This window comes from Balaenoptera physalus, assembly GCF_965194825.1.
Source record: "Balaenoptera physalus genome assembly, chromosome: 3".
In the NCBI taxonomy this organism is placed as follows: Eukaryota; Metazoa; Chordata; class Mammalia; order Artiodactyla; family Balaenopteridae; genus Balaenoptera; species Balaenoptera physalus.
In genome coordinates, this window is record NC_138890.1 from 37,655,429 (window position 1) to 37,661,428 (window position 6,000).

The window sequence follows — 6,000 nt, forward strand, 5'->3', positions numbered from 1 at the left end:
GAAAGCTGGGGTGGTGGTGGTGGTGGGATGAATTGGTAGATTGGGATTGACATATATACACTAATATGTATAAAATAGATAACTAATAAGAACCTACCGTATAAAAAATAAAATTCAAAAATTCAAAAAAAAAGAAATAGGAAATTTCTGGAAGATGAATTTACATTATCAGATGATAAATAAAAACTAATTTAACAAAAATATCCTTGGTAGGACTTCCCAGGTGGTCCAGTGGTTAAGACACTGCGCTTCCACTGCAGGGGGCGAGGGTTCAATTCCTGGTCAGGGAAGTTCCACGTGCCGCATGGTGTGGCAAAAAAAAAAAAAAAAAATTCCTTGGTAACTCCTCTGGGTATGGGAAGATACAAGAAGGGGGATTGAGAGAATAAAGTCCAAATAACCTCGTATGCAAGACAGAAAGGAAATTTGCTTATTGCTACCTTATCTTCCAAAACATCATTTAGGGACTTCCCTGGTGGTCCAGTGGTTAGGACTCCACGCTTTCACTGCTGAGGGGCCTGGATTCGATCCCTGATCGGGGAACTAAGATCCCACAAGCCACATAGTGCAGCCCCAAAAAAAGAAACCAAACATCTTTTTTATCAGTCTGATGCAGGAGTTTGGCATGAGAAGACCAGTGGATGGAAGGTGAAGGCCTAAGTGCAGAGTCACTTGGCACTGGGGGTCAGGGTGAGTGGACAGGGCAGAGTGGACAGAGTGCAGAGATGAACCCAGGGGCCCGGCATGGTCCTTGCCCACCTCCCCAGCCTCATTTTCTGTCGCACACTGACTCTCTGCTGCAGACTCATGGTCACTGGAATCTCCCACACTCACTATGCTGTTTTGCACCCCCGTGCCTTTGCATACACTTGTCTCTCTACCTAGAGTGCCCACTGCCATAAACGGTGAAAATTCACTTTCATGCAATGTCCAGGTCAAGTGTTTGCCTATGAGGAAAGCCAGAAGAGGCCCTTGGAGGGCAAGCTAGCTTAGGCTTCCTCACAGCATAGGTTTTGTGTCAGTGTAGAAGGAGGTGCTGGGCAGGTGCGGGGAGGTTTTCTTTCCCCTTTGAGGGTGGAAACAAGCTTCTCACAGCCTGCCTTGGTGCTGTGTTGAGTTCAGCCACCATGGCTACGGGGCTGCACATCCAGGTCACACTGGAATTGTCCTCCTGCCTCCTGGGCCGTGTTCTGGTCTGCAAGTCCCTCTTTCCTATCTCTATCCAGAACTTTCTGTCAGTCCCAGGTGAGGTGCTGTTGGCCTCTGCCAGTGGCTTCTCACTGCAGCCAAGGAGCCCCTCAGAGCTGTATGTTTGTTACAGCTATTCAGACGTGGGCAGGAATAGGTAAATCCATGTTGATATTAACGTGACCAGTGTGTGTCTCTGTGCTTCTCTGTACAAAAACGCACATGGCCCAGGTGCGTTTATGTCTGCGGTACTGTACACAGGAATTGCATGCATGTGTAACAAAGTATGTGTAGGTCCCCCTGTATCTGTGTATGTAGAAGGATATATGCTTCCTTTGTGTTTGGGTGTGTATCACTGTGTATACATGTATACATGCAAAGTAGAGTATTATGTGCTTATGTATACATGCAAAGCAGAGTGCACATGTGCTCAGCTGTGACTTTCTGAGTATGCCTCTGGATCTGTTTGTTCACAGGTATGTGAGAGTGTTTATTTACTGAAGGGAGGGTAGATATTAGTTGGATGCCTTAGACTTCAAGCAAAAACAAACAAACAACCCTCCCCAAACAATAAATAAGTTTTATCTCTCATGACTGGAATTCCAGAGGTGGGGAGGGAGGACTCTCAAGTTGACTGATTGCCTTGATCAACAATATCTTTAAGGGCCTGTCCACATCTCCACTTTGCTTAATTCTGCATCCTCATGGTCACAAAACGACTGTAGCATTTCCATACCCCACACTCAGACATTAAGAATCCAGCGACTGATAAACGCATCTTTTGCTTCTAGGGTGACTTTCCTTAGAATGAGGAAGTTTTCCCAGAATCCCAGTCCTACCTCCCCCCGTGTCTCATTGGCTAGAACTAAACGTTGCCAAAGCTAAACCCATCTTGCAGGGGATGAGACCACCAAGTTTGGTTTAGACTCATCAGGATCCCTCTCCTGGAACTGAGGATGGTCTCAGCCTTTCAAAGCACAAGGCTGCTTGGAGGAAGGGTAGTCAGCTGACAGAGTTCTGTCAGGAAGGAAGACAAGTGGGAATGGATGTTGGACAGACAATCAATAGTGTCTAGTGCAGGGAATCGCCTGGTGTTCCTGTGGTTAAGACTCTGGGCTTTCACTGCTGAGGGTCTCGGTTCTATCCCTGGTCGGGGACTCCTGCAAGCTGCGTGGCATGACCAAAAACAAGAAAGTGCCTAGTACAAAGGTATGTGCATGTATGCACACATGTCACACATGTTTGTGTACATGGGTTTGTATACATGAACATAAGTGAGTATGTAATATGTATGGGTGTTTCAATGACCTATTGTTGCATAACAAACTATTCCAAAACATAATGGCTTAAGGCAACTATTTAAAGTTTTATTTATTATTTCCCATCATTCTGTGGGTCAGAAATGTGGGCAGGGTGTGGCTGGGTGGTCATTTGCACCAAATGGCATCATCGGCGGTCACTCACAAAGCTACATTCCACTAGTAGCTAGGCTGAGCTAGAAGGTCTAAGAAGGCTTCCCTCCCGTTTCTGACATGTTAGTGCACATCAGCATGGCTCCTCTCTCTCTTTCTATGAATAGCTTGGGCTTCCTCAGAGCATGGTAGTCTCAGAATGGTTGCACTTCTTTCGTGGCAGCTGACTTCCAACAAGGAGGAAGTAAAAGCTGCCAGTGCTCTTAAAGCCTGGATTCAGAAATCTCAGAATGTTGCTTCTTCCACAAGAAGCATTCAAGAGGAAGGGAATAGAATTTACCTTCTGATAGGTAGGGCAGCATGCACATGCAGAGAAGAAAAGAGTTAATAGCAGCCATCTTTAGAAATGATCTACCACAGCAGGAGTATGTCTTGAACATGAGGGTGAGTGTATCTGAGTGTGTGCAGTTTTGTTTGTGTGTGTGTGTTTTAAGGATTGTGGGTTATGTGTAGGTGGCAGTGTGTATGTAAGTGTGCAGGTGTGTATGTAAGTGTCAGTTTACACATGCATGCCTGTTTATGTGCATATACGCACAGGCAGGTGGGTAAGTACGCGTGGAGAAAAGTGCATATACACACAAGGAAGTGTGCACATGTGTGCAGGAATAAGCGTCCGCCTGAGCCAGGGGCTTGTGTATGTGTGCATACATGGAGGGAAAGTTGATGGGGTGGCTGCCGGAGCTGTGGCCTTCCTGAGGCTGCAAATCCTGGCCAAGGGTAACAAGCTAATCATTACTGGAATCTTGTCCTTGACTGGAAGGCCTTGGGTCCTGAGCCAGGCAGAAGACTCAGGTCTTATCATAAACTAAAACCACACTGCTGGCAGTGGAGGAGGAGACCTGCCACATTTTTTGATTCCCGAGAGCCTGCGGTTTTCTACTTGGGACACCACTGGTCTCCAACAGCCAATAGGAAAGCTTAGCTGCCATACTGCCTCCCTCCGTGATCCCCACCCCAGCCCCACCCATGGGACTGTAAACCTCAGGACCCGACTTCAGAGAGACCAGGAAGCAGACCTCAAGGCTGCTGGCAGGGTGAGGCCTCCTACCCCAGGTGGGCCCTGAGCCCTTGGCTTCTCTTTCACTCTCTACAGCGCATTTCCCAGTAAAGACAACATGGCAGGGGCAGGAAGCAGGGAGGGAAAGGCCTGACACTGCGACTCCCCTGGGGAATTTCACTCCATCTCCACAGTGAGCTCTGAAGCAAGGACTCTGTGTGTCTTTTTATAGATGAGGGAAAGGATGCTTGGAAAGGGAGAGAGACTTCCCCACAGTCACACCCCTTATAAAGAGCAGAGGTGGGATTTGAACTCCAATCGGCCTGATTCCAGAGTTCACACTCTGTCAAACAGGAACACAGATGTCCAAACATCTTGAAGGAGAGAAGTAACTCCTCAACCTGCACAACATGAAAGCACAGTTCAGGCTCAATGAGGAGCCAGGTATTCGGCTAGAATTATTTTTTTCACTGCCCACAGATCATCTCTCAACATTGATTAAAGCCATTCAGGGCTTACTCATTGCTATGAGGATAACGTTTAAAGCCAGTCTCCTTATTGCGGCTTACAAAGCCCCAGATGGTCTGGCCGCTGCCCACCACCCTTGTCTTCTTTGCTTTGGCCACCCGGGCCTTCTTTTTATTCCTTAAATCTACTTATATATATGCCCCTCTCTTTTTAATTTTTTGGCTATGCCACGCAGCATGTGGGATCTTAGTTCCCCGACCAGGGATCGAACCTGTGCCCCCTGCTTTGGAAGCACGGAGTCTTAACCACCGGACCGCCAGGGAAGCCCCATATATATGCCCCTCTCTGCCTCAGGCCTTTGCACCTGCTTGGCCTGCTCTCAGCTTAAATGTCACTTCCTCTCCTAAGAAAAGGTTCATTTTGTTTAGGCGTGATGATGGTGTTGTGATTATATTTTTCTTTTTAAAGAGTCCTTATCTTTTAGAGATACATATTTACAGATGAAATAATAAGAGGCCTGGGATTTTCTTTCAAAATAATTGGGTGGGGGTGAAGTGAGGGAGTGGGTGTGGTGCAGAGGCAAAACAAGACTAGCCATGTTGTTCATTGTGGGAGCTGGGTGATGGGTGCATGGGGTTCATGATAATATATTCTCTATTTCTCTATGTGTTTGAATTCTTTCATAAGAGATTATAAGAGCTTGTTCAAGAATAAATGGGAAAAAAAAGTCACTTCCTCAGGAAAGCCTTTCCAGCCCAGAGGCTAGGTCAGGTCCCCTTTTCTGTGCTTCCATGTGACCTCTCCTTCACCACACTTATGCTAAGTGTAATGACATTGTTGGATAGTTGAGTGTTCACAGTACCTCTCTGCCCCACACATAGCAGAAAGTAGTTATGTCTGCTTTAATCCTGCTTCTGTCCCAGAGCTCATTTGGTGAATAAATCAATGACAAGTGAATGAATGAATGAGTTCAGAGACAGTTCACCATGTGAGCTGGTCTAGAAAAGGCAGCTTCCTAAAGAGAGGGAAGAGGAAGAGGAGAAAGGAGTGAAAAGGAGGGGGACAGAGAGGGAAGAAGCATGCCAGCTGGATTCTCTCCAACCCAAATATATTACATTATATCATATCCTATTATATTATGTTGTATTATATAATTTTTTCTTTGGTCACCATTTCCGTTCATTAAAGAGAGTTTTTTTTCTTATTTTTTATGTCTGCGTTGGGTCTTCGTTGCTGCGTGCGGGCTTTCTCTAGTTACGGCAAGCGGGAGCTACTCTTCGTTGTGGTGCACGGGCTTCTCATCGCGGTGGCTTCTCTTGTTGCAGAGCACGGGCTCTAGGTGCACGGGCTTCAGTAGTTGTGGCGTGCGGGCTCTAGAGCACAGGCTCAGTAATTGTGGCACACGGGCTTAGTTGCTATGCGGCATGTGGGATCTTCCCGGACCAGGGCTCAAACCCATGTCCCCTGCATTGGCAGGTGGACTCCCAACCACTGTGCCACCAGGGAAGTCCCTAAAGAGAGTTTTTAAATTAATTTTCAAAACAGGTAACATATTCACGTTTCAATATTCAAGAGTAACAAAAGGGGCTGCAAAGAAAATCTCCCTAGGGAATTCCCTGGTGGTCCAGTGGTTAGGACTCTGTGCTTTCACTGCTGAGGGCCCAGATTCAATCCCTGGTTGGGGAACTAAGATCCCACAAGCCACACAGCAAAGCCAAAAAAAAAAAAAAAAAATCTCTCCTCACACCCGGATCTCCTGCCACCCTGATCCCCCCCTCACCCCAGGTAAACAAAATGATCAGTTTTGTATGTGTCCTTCAGAGCAATCTGATGCATATATACACAAATATGTATACATTTTTATGTGTATATATA